General features: G+C 38.2%; 1 non-coding gene across 1 annotated transcript; it reads left to right on the top strand.

The window, feature by feature from the left end:
- Positions 1-5,270: 5,270 nt before the first annotated feature.
- LOC146894181 (U6 spliceosomal RNA) lies at positions 5,271-5,374 on the top strand. Its single transcript, XR_015002525.1, has one exon. It is a non-coding gene; the product is annotated as a U6 spliceosomal RNA (small nuclear RNA).
- Positions 5,375-16,339: the final 10,965 nt, after the last annotated feature.

Here is a 16,339-nt window from a genome sequence, read left to right as displayed (position 1 = left end):
CATGGTATCAGGAACACTAGGTAACTGACAACATTGTGTATGCAGCCTGGAAGCAGAAAGAGGTGAACACTAGGCTTTTCTTATTTTGTTCTTTTATTTATTAGAAGACTGCAGTCATGGGATGGTCCTATCCACAGTTGGTGGGTGTTCCCACCTTGGGGAACCTAATCAAGAAACTTCCTCACACAGACGCTTGGCTAGTTGTTTGTTTTCATGGAAATTCTAAAGCCCGTCAAGTTGACTTTCTTTTTTTAAAATGATTTTTATTGAGCTCTCCATTTTTCTCTGCTCCCATCCCTGCCAATTCTCTCCTCTTCAACCCTCTCCCAAGGTCCCCATGCTCGCAATTTACTCAGGAGATCTTGTCTTTTTCTATTACCCATGTGGATTAGATCTATGTATGTCTCTCTTAGGGTCCTCGTTGTTGTCTATGTTCTCGGGGACTGTGATTTATGGACTGGTTTTCTTTGCTTTATGTTTAAATACCACTTATAGTGAGTACATGTGATAATTGTCTTTCTGGGTCTGGGTTACCTCACTCAAAATAATGTTTTATAGCTCCATCCATTTGCCCGCAAATGTCAAGATGTTGTTATTTTTTCTGCTGTGTAGTACTCCATTGGGTAAATGTACCACATTTTCCTTATCCATTCTTCAGTCGAGGGGCATTTAGGTTGTTTCCAGGTTCTGGCTATGACAAACAATGCTGCTCTGAACATAGTTGAGCACATGTTCTTGTGGCATGATTGAGCATCCTTTAGATATATACCCAAAAGTACTATTACTGGGTATTGAAGAAGTTTGTTTCCTAATTGTCTGAGAAATCACCATACTGACATCCAAAAGGGGTTGTTATCAACTAGACACAAACTGGAGTTACTACATTTTTACCAGCAATGCATAAGTGTTTCCTTTACCCCACAGCCTCTCCAGCATAAGTCATCTGTCTGATGTGGGAATATGAAGATCTTTTCCCATTCTGTAGGCTGCCACTTTGTCTTATTGACCTTATATGTCCGTTGCTTTACAGAAGCTTTTCAGTTTCAGGAGGTCCCATTTATTGGTTGTTTCTCTCAGTGTCTGTGCTACTGGGGTTATATTTAGGAAGTGGTCTCCTGTGCCAATGCGTTGCTTTCCTGAACCTGCTCCTGTTGAGTTTACTGTCTCAGGTCTGCTCTGACCCAGGTTGCTAGCTCAATCTTGCCTCCATAAATATTCCTGACTGGATCTGCTCCTGCTCCCATGGAACTTGCTTTTTCAGGACCGCTCTGACCTAGGTAGCTGATTCAGTCTTGCTCCCGTGGAGCTCACTGCCTCAGGCTTGTTCTGGCCTGGGTCGCTGGCCCAGGCCTGCTTCTGCAAATTACCCTGGTCTGGATCTACTCCTGCTCTTGTGGAGTTCACTGTCCAAAGCCTGCTTTGGCCCAGGTCCCTGGCTCGATCCTGTTCTTTTGGAAATCACTGGCTCAGATCTACTCTGGCCTAGGTAGCTGGTTAAGTATTGCCACTATGGAGTTCCTCAAGTTGACTTTCAAGGTGGACCATTGGAGTATCTCAGCTTTCATTTATGTGCTTTCTAGTTCTTTGATGATGAGTAACATGATTCTTGAGAAATTTTTAAAAAACATGGAAAACTGAAAACAGAAAAAAAAATAACCACTGATGACAAAGCACAGAGATATTCTTTTTAAAGTTTTTGAGGGTATAATACAGTTTGGTCATTTATGTCCTCCCTTTCCTACCACCAAATTTCTCTGTCTTTCCAGTTTTGTTCTGTGATCCTTCCATATTACATTTCTAAGTGTGATGGAATTTATTTGTCTACAAACAAGAGGTAGCTTAACTGACACATTTTGTTTTTCCTGAGGAAGAATAATTGCTTCTTATTTTGAAGAATATTACTCATTTTCCTACCTGTGATGCAAGATGGGTGAGATTTTTAATTTTCATGTTTAAAATATTTCCAATTATTCCATCATTCATCAAGCAAATATTTACTGCATTTGAATTACTGTCTGTGTGTTCTGAACTAGTAAAATATGAGACTAAAATACTACACTGGCTAAACCCAACAAAGGAAGAGCTAATCCAGAAAGAATCTCTCTATCATCATGCTGTATCTGATGTTATCAAGGTTGAAGTTCTCAGCCTGATTTGCAATGTGTTACAGTCTTGTTGGATACAGATTCATGTTCCTGGAGGAAGAATAAAAGTGTGGTAAACAGGTTTTTTTTCATTGTCTGAAAAATCAGCTTTATGAAGATGGCATACTGGTAGAAAGTGATTTTAAACTCATTTTGCACATAAACACACAAATTGTAGAAGTCTTCTTTGAAACTAGAAGTGAGGTTCATTGTGTCACTTAGTTATATTCACATATGCAGGTCAGACTTTGAAGACAGGGGTGATCATCTTCTGATATTAAACTGATTGACTCATTCTGGGTATCTGCTCTCTGCTAGGCATTCAGGAATCTGAGAACAATTTTTGATTCATTGCTTAATGTGTGTTTCCATGGCATCCCTGATCTACCCATATCCACATTCTGGGCATGGTCTATTTCTAGGTTAAGACTTCCAGGCCTTGAACTCTCCAACCTATCATTTTCCTGATTATCATAATAAAATAAGCAGGGAAAAATGCCATTCCTTGCTGTTATTTTATTGTCTTGCTTGTCTGATGGAGCCAAATACCAATACTGGTTGATGTCTTATTACTAATCTGCAGCCTTTGTGAACAATACACAGAAGACTGAAATCAAGAATGAAGCAAGGATGTGGTTAAGTAGATGCCTCAGTGAGTAAAATGCCTCGTGTGCAAGCAGAAGAACGCAAGCTCAGACTCCCAGACCAGATGAAAAGGCTGAGTGTGGTTGTGCATGCCTATAAAGAACTGGGGAGGTGCAGACAGTGGCATCTCTGAGCTTGCTGGCCAGCTAGCTTTGCCAACTTGGTGAGCTGTAGGTTCAGTGAGAGACCCCCCACCTCAACAAATAAGCTGGTGAACATTCGAAGACACAAAATTGACCACTTTCCTCCACATGTATGCATTCTCATGTGCATGTGCAACCACTCATCTATGCATGTATACATGTCTATACCACACACAGATACACACACATGCACACACACACGTGTACACACCACAAGTCAAGGACAGTACTATCTTTCCTCTAAAAATCTAGACAAGTAAACAGAGCAAAATGAAGAAAAAAAATACATTAAACACATCATCAAAAATCTTTCTGAAAGGAATAGTGTTTTCATTTCAACAGTGGCTTAATGAGATCATTTCATATTTTCAAATAATTATTAAACTAATGATGTCACTTTCAGGCAAACTTTGTGGAAAAATGTAGACTATTGATCAGAAGTTACAAATGAGTTTCCTGGCATACCACATGATTTTAGGAAGCTGCTTGTTTGGGTTGGTTACTGAGATTTATCCTGGCAGTTGTATTCCTTGTTCTCACAGCAGCTGTGGTTACTTATGCAAGACCTGCATGAGATAGGGTCCATCATCTTCCATCACGCATGAGATGGAAGCTCACCAGGCTCCATCTCCCCGATGTGTTATTGGCAGTTAAAAGGTGCTGCAGGAGAGAGTATCATACCTTCTTCAATGGTGTAGCAACTGGTTAGCTGTCTTGTTCTAATAGATATTCCTTCACTCATGCTCATGCATAATTACTCACAAGGCAATTAAAAATATGAGGCTTAAGGCATGAAGAGTGTCTATTTTGGAAGAAGGGGTTCAGTAGAACATGGAACGACGTAGGAAAAAAGTGATGGGGATGAATGTGAGCAAAACTAATTATATATACTCATATGAAATCATAAAATTAATTAATAAAAAAGTCTCCAGGTTTCACGGAGGAGACTCCAAGCCTTCTGGAAAAAGTGTTATCAGATCCAATCCAGTAATACTGCTATTGAAACAAATAAAACCATTCAACTTTCCAACCTGATACAGTTTCATACACCCATATTCCCAGCATTTGAAACACAGAGGCAAGAAGGTTGGTGGAAGTTCAAGGCTAGTGTGGTATATAAAGCGGGTTCCAGGCCAACCAGACATCTGTAAGGAAGCTTTTCTAAAGAGGATTGGAATAAGGAAAAAAGAGAAAGACTTATAGTCAGTCCACTTATTACCTGGCTCCTTTTTATTTCGTTCATTAAAATCAACATCAGAATGAAGAAGCTGGAATTCTCTACATAGGCAGCATGTCTGGCCCTGGGTACCACTTCTGTTATTTCTACTAGGAAGACAGAGCAGGACTGGAACAGCCGGGCACCAGGCTATGGATTGTGATCCCTGCTCCCTGTAGAAAAACGCAAGCCTACCTGTGGGCCCAGGTCACAGCCTTTTCATCTTTCTCCAGAAAGAACAAGCAGTCCTGAGATAATCTGGACCCTCTCCAGCAAGGCAGCTGTGCCTCTCAATGCTGCAGATTGATGTCAGCCATGAAATTCTTGACAAGATATTTTTCTGCCATATGGTCTGGGAGTGCCCAGGGCATCAGGCTCGCAGAGACAAGGTAATTTAATGGCTTAAGAGGATCTTAACCATATTTTCTAGCAGAATCTCTGTCTTGGGAGATGAAATCTGCTTATGAATACTGGCTATTTATTTACTCAAACCATTCATTACCTGCTTCTGTCCCACACATAGTGCTCGCTTGGGATCCTAATATTTCTGAGTTATCTTATTTCCTTCGACGGTATGGCTTAGAGTATTAATATGTCTATTGACTCTCTCTGTAAAAATAAAGTGAAAATGCTGGAAAGAGAAATATTAGGAATGTGTATGTCACTCACTACTGTTGCTTTACCCATGAATGTGAATTAAATGTAAAACTTACTGGTAGAATGGGAATACGTCATTTCTCAGTTACTCATCTCTATCCACCGTTACAAGCTGGTCAGTGGTTCAATGTGCCTTTCAGCCACATGTGGTAGGCTTTATGCCAATCTTCTGTTCTTTGAAGTACCTCCTGAGATTTATTTCCTAAAATGACGACAGTAAATTTCCTCAAGGTGATCATAATCATAAGAATCTCTTCTGTAACCACTTCTAATGATCAGCTGTAGTAGGAGTTGAAGAGCACTCTAGCCCCATTGCAGGGCATACATGATGCTACTCGATTGGGGGTAAGCATCTTCTGACATGCCTACTTCTGTGCTCCTTCATACCCCATCCATTACTATGATATCATAGTTTCCTTATCTTTGTGCATTTGCTCACTATCTTTGCTGGAATGTATTTGCCTGATGCTCGTTCTGACAGCATATACATTAGAATGGAAATGGTACAGAGATCAGTATGACTTCTGTACTAGAATAAAAAGTGGATTTATGAAGTGTTCCAGATTCCATTGAATGGAATAAGTCAGTCTTATGAATATAAGTATTCAAGTTTTTCTCTCTTTTGTGAAATTCAGGTAGAAAGAGACTATTAGACTGTAGAAGGGTGAAAGAGGGAAGAGGCAAAAGAGGACAATAGAGAGGATTATTATCAAGAAAAGTGCATTCAAACATGACAAAGTCAATGAAACTCATTATTTTGTACAATTAGTGTATGAGAAGAGATACACAATTTTCTTACATATCTGAATAAGTGGAGTTCTTAGATAATGGCACAGTCTCCAAGTCACCTGCATCCCTTTCCCACTGACTTTTCCTGCTACATATCCATAATTTATCTAAATAATTATTTGTCCCTAGGAGGGATTTTAGGAGTTGTTCGCTAATGAAAAATTGCCTCTAATAGATTCCATGATTGGAAAACTCACACACTAACTGGGAAGAGCAGATTAATTCACACAGGAGGTTGCTGCAACAGCAGTAAAGGATGACATGTCAATAATGCAAGAGACAAAAATGCTATGGAAGTTAGATGAATAAAAGGCCTGGTAGAATTATGTGGGAGATACTGATTGGGCAACTGAAAACAGGCAAAATGAACTATACTGTATTTCTGTGAGTAAGATTTTGTATGCACATTAGTCTCAAATAGTGAAAAACATCTGATTAGTTCTTAAAAAGCTGGCAAATTCTTAGAAATATGAATCTGCAACATAATACTTTGAATATACTTATTTAGTCTACATGTACACCAAAAATGGTACAAGTTTTATATTTAATAAAATTATTTTAAAAATTAGATTACATATCATTCTATTTCAAAATTCAAAACAAAGATGTGAAGAGTGATACTAAGTCCAGTGACTGTTTGCTCGCTGAGTTCTGGCTCCAGACCAGAGAGTTATCAAGAAAGCATTCCATATGCATAAGATCGCTCTTAGTGGTGTTTGTGTATTGAATATAAGACGCCATCCATAGGTTCATGATTTGAGCACTTGGTCCCTGTGCACCATTTGGGAAGGTTATAGACTCTTTAGATGGCAGAGTCTTAACTAGGGATGTATATTACTAGAATCGGCTTTGAGGGTTCACAGACCGGCTCCACTTCCTGCTCTCCCTCTCTGAGTTCTCTGCGTGGATGAAGTGTGACTACACACTCTTGCTGGCATGCTTCCTCTACTTTGGTGGACCCTCCACCATAGAACTGTGAGTTCAAGAACACTTAATTTTCCTCTAGATTACTTTCTGTCAAGGCATTCTACAACCACAACAGACAAGTAACTAATATAGTGATGACGGCCACAAACTAAAGTATTATGAACATCTATGCATCTAATAAACAGTGGCCCATTTACAAAGCAAACCTCTAGGTAACCTGAGAAAAATGGGAGGAAGCATAAAATTAAAAGGATTGTCATTTCTTTTGATGTAACAAACCATTGTCAAGAAAATGCAAAGCCTAAAATCACACTGAATAAGGGCATTATTTATTATATGTAAATTTGTGGTCAATTATCAAATTATATACAGATGATTGAGAGTATGGCTATGTCCAGGTTCCCATAGAAAACTCTCAAAGATGATCATATGACAGGAGAAATTAATTTTTTTTGTTTTGTTTTTCGAGACAGGGTTTCTCTGTAGCCTTGGAGCATATCCAGGAACTTGCTCTTGTAGATGAGACTGGCCTTGAACTCACAGAGATCTGTCTGCCCCTGCCTCCCAAGTGCTGGGATTAAAGGTGTGAGTGACCACCGCCCAATTAGAAATTAAATTTTTGAAAGCTCAATAAAGTAGAGATCTTAAATGTAATACCATAACTACGATGAGACTGTTGGATACCACTTACTATATTGTGCTTAGGCTTTATTCTTGCACTGAATACTGTGCATTTCAACAATGGTGTGCCTATTTCTCTCCTGATGGAGTTTTGGGATGTTTCTGAAAGAGCTACTATTGACAATTGCCCAGGACTTTTGGAACTTATGGTAATCTCTTGAATTGCACTTTCATCATAAATTTCACTACATATTTCCAACTTGTTTTCCAAAATTGCTTTTATACAAATATTAGTTTGACCAACTAAAACTTAAAAATTCTCATTTTGCCTCAATTTCATTCACTATTATTGATAAACACTAAAGTTTGCTAAATTAGAGAGTATGAAATAGTGTTCCCATTGGGTGTGTGTGTGTGTGTGTGTGTGTGTGTGTGTGTTTGTCCGTCCCACATCACTCATTATAATGCAGACTCTGTAAAATGCTTCAGTGATACCTTCCTTAGGCACAGAATGTTCATTCAATATCAGCTTTTTCCTATTATTCATTGTACTATCTTGGCAGGGTACTTTGTGTCTCTGTGCTTCAGTTTCCTCAGCTGTTATATCAGAAGTTATCATACCTGATTATTAAGACTGAGTATGGAATACGTAAACTAACTGATGTTGAAGTAGTTAAAGAATAGTGCCTCTTCTAGATTAAAAACAATATAAAAGATTATAAGCCAGCTACAAATCTCCCCACAATTTTTTTAATGTTTCAAAAATTTCTAATATGTTTCGCTCAGTTGCTTTGTCACTTAGGTTTTTTTATTCTGGCCTAGTTTAATAAATCATATTTTGGTAAATCCTTTCATATTCATGCTTTCGAAGAAGGCAGATCATTTACATTTCAGATTAGCCGTGAATTAGGGAAAATCTAATGGTTTCTTCTAGTTGCTCTGGACTGTGTCTTTCCTTTTCTTGTAAGACTCTTCATAAGAAGGTTTGAAGCTAGGTGTGAGTATGGCATTGCAAAGCTTTCTCATGTGTGCTGAGAAGTAATTCCACTCTCAAATTCATACACCTTTTCCCAGCTCACTGAGCAGGCTGTCTTAGTAATGGCTATGACCTCAAGTAAGGCAGTTTCAAAAGGGAGCATGGAACTTGCTGATTTCCATTAGGGTGTTCAAGTGAATGTCACTATCTAAGCTTGAAGGCCTGCAGTCAGGAAAGAGAGTCAGGGAAGCATATCACACCTAAACCATATAAGTAATCAAAACTGAAGATGAGTAGGAATTATATTTCCTTTATAAAATATTAAGATAAATAAAACACTATAGTATATCATTCTGATCACTTGTATATACAATAAAACATTCAATTTATGTTACTATTTATAGCTATGAGGTACAACAGATTAATAGAGTAAAGAGAATTATCCAGGAATTTCTGTCTATATTTTTCATGATTCTTCATTTAATAGGTGGGGGAGAAAAATCTCAAACATTTCTCAATGTTAGGTGAGAATTTATTAATTTTTGTTATTGTCCTGTTAAAGTTTACATGTGAACTGTTTCAGAATAAATATGGCTGACATAATAAAAAATTCCTTTATTATTTTCTGGCCATAGCAAGTGATTCATGCTGGGTTTTAAATAAATTTGTTTAATTTAAAAAAATGCACTTTGTGCTTACTGAAACATGAAGTACAAAGAAGGGATTAGCTTGAAGACAGTAGTCTCCTCTACCCACACCTCTGTGTTGTTAATGTCCCTCCTTACAGGCAATTATTCTTAAAATAGTTTTTTACTTATTTTCAGAAGTATCTCCCTCATTTTGTGGGAAGACTAATTGAATTATTTTATTAAACTATTCTACAAGCTTGTCTTTATTTTAATCAATAATAAATACAGAATATTTTTCATCGTTTTACACTTTGATTCATCCTTTGTTAAGTGGAAAATAATTCATTTGCTTACACCATTAATTTTGATCACATACAAATTTGTAGTTTGGTTTGTCTGTAATCTTTTTTATTGACTCCTAATGTTAATTTATTATTAGGCTTTTTTTTTTTTTGTAAACTCAATTGGAGAATGAATCTTTCTTCTCCATAAGGCTATATTCCATGAGCAGGGGCTGCAGCTCAGTAGTAGAGTGCTGGTCTATCTTGTTTAAGACCCTAATTCAGTTCCCATTACATACACACACACACACACACACAAACAAACACACAAAGTTAGCCAGAAAATGAATGGCATTATAAAAGGATGTCCATTTACCTTAGATTCCTTATGATCTCATGAATTATTATTTTTTCTTCAAATATAGTCTATTTTATTTGATTTAACCTCAATATGTTTTAGCTTTTCAATGCATTTAAAACTACCAATAATCAGTTCCAGTGATGTAGGCATAATATTGAGTCAAAACAAAAATGCCATCTTTGTGTATCTGAAATTCTTAGAGATATATTCACAGAGAACCCTGTGTGTTTCAGGTCTCTGTGACTATTGTGACTTGAAAAAACATTTTTAGTATCTCTGACTTTCTTTTACCACATATCTGTTTGTCTTTTGTTTACCCTTCTTTTATCTGACATCACCCTTTCAATCCATGGTCCATCTCAATGATATACAAAGTGAGTCAACACAGTATTCTTTATTTGTATTAACCTCAGCTATGATGGCCTTCATCAAAAGAACACAAACTGAGATATCATCAGGTGTAATTCATGAAAGAACATTTGTAGTTGAGTAAGTGAATTAGTTTTCATTACAGTGCCAAAAGTACTTGGCAGAACAATTTAATGTGTGAAATTACTTATTTTGCTCATGATTTCAGAGGTTTCAATCATGCGTTTGGGGGTGGGGTGGAGAAGAACAGGTCACATGTTGTATGCAGAAGTAAGAAATTGGGAGACAGAGAAAAAGAGGAAGAGAGTGAAAACAAATGAAGATGACACAGAGAGAGAAAGAGTACGGGCAGTATTGGGAGAGGGAAAGAGAATAACGGAGTTTGAGGGCCATCTCCTTTGTCTTCTTTATTCCAGCTATGTCCCTCATTAATTGCCTTTGGAAATAGCATTGCATATATACCCATAAGTGTGCTCCCTAATCTTTCAGGTACATCTTAGTCTGATGAAACTGACAACCAAAATCAGTCATGACAATAGATTAATCCTGGAAGAACCTAAGTAGGATTGATTGCAATGATTTATGTAGATCCTAATGAAATAACGGAGAGACAAGAACATCAGAAACACTTTGGTTTCTGTTTACTAATAGGCAGAATTTGAACAATGTTTGCCCCCGTTTGGGAATTTTTATCTAACACAAAAGTAGATTTGAAAACACAGAGAAAAGATAGAGAAATCAATAGAGGTTCAACCTGTAGTGGGCAACAGAGCCAAAATGGAATCAAGGCCTCTAGTCAACACATTGTCTTGAATTTCCTTAGAAGTTTTTTTTTTATGTCAGTAAGTCAGGGAACTTACATAAGAACTATAACATAATGTGATTTTTGTCATTATAATGAAAAAGAAGAGTAATCTGTAAGCAGTCTTCATGGTATTTTTGCCATGTTAGACACAGCTGCAACTCTCAGAATATCTTCCTGAAAATCAAGGTTATATGGCTGTTTGCAGAAGAAACTAAAGTGTTTCTTTAACAAAGTAAGCCATTGCCCAATCTTTACTGAGTGTTTTCCAAGCAGGGATGCTAATATATTTTTAAAAAATATCAATACAATAGTCCTTCCTCCACACTTTTCCATGTAAGGCTATCCTAAATAATACAAGTTAATGGCCACACATCTTTTTTTTTCTAATTGTTATTAGATGTACACACACACACACACATACACACACACACACAAACTTCACTGGAGCAGGTCCCCTTTCCCCCTCCCAGGTTTCCCAAGTTCCCTATAGTTCTTTGTGTAGGATTGATGATGTCTCATAGGCTTCTTTCCATCCACTTTGGCATACTCACTGTTGTCGTCCATTTTCAGTTCATGCTTCAGCAGCAGTATTGGAGAAATTTTATGGGTGCCACTTATGACTTTCCTAGGAGACACAATTTTACAGCAATCTTTTTGAACTTCTGGCTCTCACAATTTTTTTCTATCTTCTGGAATGCTCCCTGAGCCTAAGGTGTAGGAGTATTTTGTCAATTTTTATTAATGAAAAGCAAGGTCTTAGGCTAGTCACATTAAAAGAAATACTAAAATGTGATTTACAAATTGAAATTTGTTTAAAATATGTGTCAGTTTTAATGGGAAGTCATTGACAGCAATACAAAAACCACATTTTTCTTGCTAAGAGAAAAAAAAATCATAGCAGAATAGAAATGAAAAATCCAATCATACTGGTTTTCTTTTTTTATTGTTGAACTGTGTAGGTTGACAGTTTGAGGAGAACCCAAGAGGACCATCTGGTACACTGAACCGTAGGTTTGACTTACAGCTTGTTGTTTGGGGTTGTATTATGCAACAGCAAGCAGTCACCCATGCTAAAGTCAGGAATACATTTACTCATACTGCACTGTATTCAAGGGAATGCCCATGGACACCAATAGCACATGTTGAAAATAATAAGAATCTAACCAGTGACTTACAACTAGGCCATATTTTGGATTTGATTTTTAATTAGAGGGTTGAGGATTACTTTCACAACATTCTGCTGCTTACTTTGGTATTAATCACCTGTTATATTTGTTTTTTGCTTCTTCTGTCTTTGGGGGGAAAAGTCTCAAATCTTTTGCTGATTGTAACTGTGAACTCTGCGGCAACTGATTTTCTATTTCATGCATAATTATCCCTCAAGTGCCTGGGACAGAATTTCATTTGAACAATTCCCTTTTCCAGCTGTTAGGGTGTTAATTACTGCATTTTCTACAGGCTAACTGGTTGTTCTTGGAATGACATTTCTTGAGTGTTGTGTGTATCCAGATGTGTATTCAATTTTTCTACTTATGCATTATAGTGCTCTTATAAAAATCTAACTGCAGCCACGTCTGAAGAGCTGCATTTTCCCAGTGCTAAGCTGCTATGCCAATGAAGTGTCTAAAGGTTTCTCAACTTTGCTTAGCTCCTTCCCTTCTAAGGTATTAGAACATTTTCAAAACTCTTTTTACCCACTGTTAGCACCACTAATCTCGGAAATTAACTATTTCCACTCCCCTCTTTTCATCATGAGCATTTAGAACATGAAGAAAAATTTTTTTACCAAAGAAAGCATAAATAGTATAGTGTGGATTGCTGCTTTCCTGATCAAAGCAAGAGTGGTAATTCTTTGGCCAGATTTAATCCATTCTCTTTGTTAGGATTAGATGGCCTCATCTTTCTCCCAGTGGAATAGTCAATGCTTGAACAGCATGGGGAATGATTTTTGTAAACACTGAGAATCAGTTATCTTATTTAATCTGAAGAGAGATTGCTGGTTTCCTTTACCACCAAGTGCATAGTTGTCTTATAATTGAACCACTTAAAAAATGAAAGCAATATACCAAAAGTCCCTAAAGTTCCTGTAGGCTCTTGACCAGATGGATTGCTTTCATCACAAAATTCTAATCTTAAAGTTCGAAAATTTTTCTTATTACTATACCCCAGGACTCAGATAAACATGAGAAGACTAAATAAATAAGATTTTTTAACATCTGTGTGTGCATTCTGTAAGTGAAGTCATGTCCTTGACATTTTGGTTCACTAGTTTTTGTGACGTTTGAAGATCTTCTCAGACAATTCTCTCTCTCACACACAGAAACACACACACATACACATATACACTTTCTGAAATATCCTACCCTACATAATTTGTAGAGATGACTCAGGGTTATAAATATCTTGCAATTGTAGAGGACTTGAGTTCTAGTCCAAGCATCAGTATCAGCAAGTCACAATATCTAGTTCTAGCTCAAGAAGAATTGTTGCCCCCTTCTGACCTCTGGACTGACTCACACACATGTGTCTTTCATTCCCCCAACATACACACACACACACACACACACACACACACACACACACACACACACAGAGAGAGAGAGAGAGAGAGAGAGAGAGAGAGAGAGAGAGAGAGAGAGAGAAAATAAAAAGAAATTCTTAAAATCTCACTATAAAGAACCTCCCATCACTGAAGACTTGGAGAACTTTATGTATGAGGGGCAGAAATAATCTATGAGTCTGAGGTTGGGGAAAAGGGATGCAAATGTTGCCTCTGGGCTTGTCATGGCTCTTATATAGATGAAGTCAACAGCACCTGTGGCTACTTGCACAAGAATTGCACATAATAAATACAGTTTTAAAAAGTCATCATGGAGTAGGGAGGTACTCTCAAGGACCCACCTTAGCTGAGGAGGCATTGGTGGTTGATGGTTGCTAGGGGAGAGACAGTAGACTCGACTATTTCTTTTAGGAATATGGTCATTGGAGGTGGCCCATGTCCTAGTGAATGGCCCCATATCGCTCATATGTAGTCATCAGTAATTAGACTTGTGATGGGGCTATTAATAGCAATGATGACTCTAATAATTGTAGTAATATGGAATGGCAGGCTGTGTTCCCACCCGGATCCTGGCTAGCTTACCCCAAAATAATTACACAGAAACTGTATTCATCTAAACACTGCCTGGCCCATTACCTCCAGCCTCTTATCGGCTAGCTCTCACATACTGATTCAACCATTTCTAATAATCTGTATGTCACCACGAGCTCGTGGCTTACCAGGAAAGATCCTAACCTGTGTCTGTCTCGGAGAGGAGGGTTATGGCGACTGCCTCACTGCCTTCTTCCTCCCAGCATTCTGTTCTGTTTACTCTGCCTACCTAATTTTCTGTCCTATCACAGGGCCAAGGCAGTTTCTTTATTAACCAATGAAAGTACACATAGACAGATGACCCTCCTCCATCAAATAATAAGGACAGGAATCTAGGAGGGTGATGAGTTAGTGTATCTTAAGTTTAAGGGAGATGTGTGGGTAATTATAGTTGATCAAAATATCTTGTATTTATTTATAAACTTTTTCCAAGAGTAGTACGTGAAGTCCAGGTGTAGGTAGGAAAACCAGACAGGAAGAGGAAATGATGCAAGGAGAGCAGGAGAATTCTGGGGAGGAGGAAGTTGATTCCTCTGCCACTCCTGCCCACACCACCGAAGCAGCAGGGTGTGACCTGCCCCACTGAAAAAGGTACTGAGCCGCACACTGATACAAGGGGACTGATCTAATGAGAATTCACCAAGGCCAGTTGGACTGGGTCTGAACGAGCATGTGATCCAACCAGATTCTCTGAATGTGGCCGAATTCTCCGAATGTGGCTGGCACAGGGTCTTTCTGAAAAGCTATTGAAAATGACACTGGGACTTGTTTCCTCTGCATATATTGGATTTTTGGGATCCAGTCTGCTTGGAGGCTCACCTTCCTGGACCTGGAGGGAGGGGGGAGGAACTTCCCACAGGGCAGAAAACCCTGACTGCTGTTAGGGATGGAGAGGGAGGAGGAGAGGGAGTGGGGGGAGTGGGAGGGTGTTGGGAGGAGGGGCGGAAATGGAAACTTTTATAAATTAATGAACTTTAAAAAAAAGAAAAATGGGTTAATCAAGATGTGAGAGTTAGCTAATAAGTAGCCTGACCTAATGGGCCAATCAGCTTTATAACTTATAGAGATCTCCTGTGTGATTGATTTTTATTGGGGCCAAACAGGCTGGGGGAACCGGGCGGGACAGAAAACACAAACAAGCCGGCCCCCATCATTGTTACAAAGTCCTCATAGAATTAATAAAAATATCAAAATGTTATTAAAAATATCAGCCTTGATTTGGCTTAGAAATTTCAAATAACCCTTTCTTCGACTGTCTTGTCTATATATGGGTCATGAAATGAAACAGGCCCATCTTACTTCCTGTCTTTGCAGAAGTGTCTATCTCTGTGGGCCTCCAATTAGCGAGGTGCAAAGTGAATAAACCCCACCCTAAGAGTTTCAGGCAAGATAGTTTTTCAGTGCTGGTAGGACTGTGTGCCATTGAGTGCCTCTTTCACTATAAAGCATGAACCCCAAGGGGAACTATAGCTCAAACCTGCCTTCCGGTTCAAACTTCTGAAAAACAGACTTGTTCTCATTATTCTTATTGACATATATAGGTTTTCTCCCACTTTCTCTATCTTTCTCTTTAAGCCTCACACAGTGCCAATCTATAAACATAGAACAACTGGCTTGTTTGGAACCTGCTATTAGATATTTTAATAAAGACATAGAAGATACGATACTAACCTCAGTTAGCATATACTGTGCTGTGACTCTTACGTGGAGTGAGCAGTAAATGTTTTGCAGTAGTCTATTCAGATAGTGGGAAGCACTAGATTATTGAATAACTAGATAAGAGCTATTGAGATATTTCAGCCTCAGCTTGCACAATACAGAAAAAAAAGCAGGATTTGAAACCCAGGTGTTTGCAATGGGGTCTAATTAATCTCGACTCTCACTGCACTGCTGTCCAGACTCTCCTGTTTCCAGAGCATGGCTTCCTGAAATCTTTTTGGTTCTTCTATGGTCAGTGAGCTTCACATCATTTCCTAGGTTTAAAAATAATTTTGTCTGTGCTGGGGTTGAGGCTCAGTTAGTAGAATGTTTGTGTAGTTTGCACAAAACCCTGGGTTCAGTCCCAAGCGGAACATATGTCAGGTGTGCTGGTGTACAAGCACTTGGGAGGGGAAAAGAATAAAATATTCAAAGTTATATGTAGCTACATAGTGAATTCAAGGGCAGCTGGGGCTACTTGAGACCCTGTCCCAAAACAAATAAATCAAATAAATGAGAAGCTAAAAAATACATAAACAATCTTGTCTCCATTTCTTCTCTTCACATTTTCAAAGGTGGCAATAGTCACTGAATTCTAATGCTTGCTTTCTTGTCAATCCATCCATGGCTCAGTCTTTACATAAATCTTCCCCTGCTTGACATAACCTTCTGTCATTTCCATGCTCACTTCTAGTAATTATTTTAAAGTCCATTGAGATCACTTTTCTCTCCCCTCAAAACACACTCAGCACATTCTCCTTGATCAAAAGAAGCTGCTTTTTTCCAACAGTCTTGGAGCTAGGGTCCCTCTTTCAATTGATCATCAAGGAGCTAAGCTCAAACCTCATGAGACTATTCATCACTGATGATTAATTTTTAATTAAAGGAAAATGACTATTGCATGTTTTAACTGAGTAGGTCATTACT

The sequence above is a fragment of the Myodes glareolus genome, chromosome 6 (assembly GCF_982192425.1).
Source record: "Myodes glareolus chromosome 6, mMyoGla1.1, whole genome shotgun sequence".
NCBI classification, from domain to species: domain Eukaryota; kingdom Metazoa; phylum Chordata; class Mammalia; order Rodentia; family Cricetidae; genus Myodes; species Myodes glareolus.
This window is presented reverse-complemented; position numbering and strand designations above follow the sequence as displayed.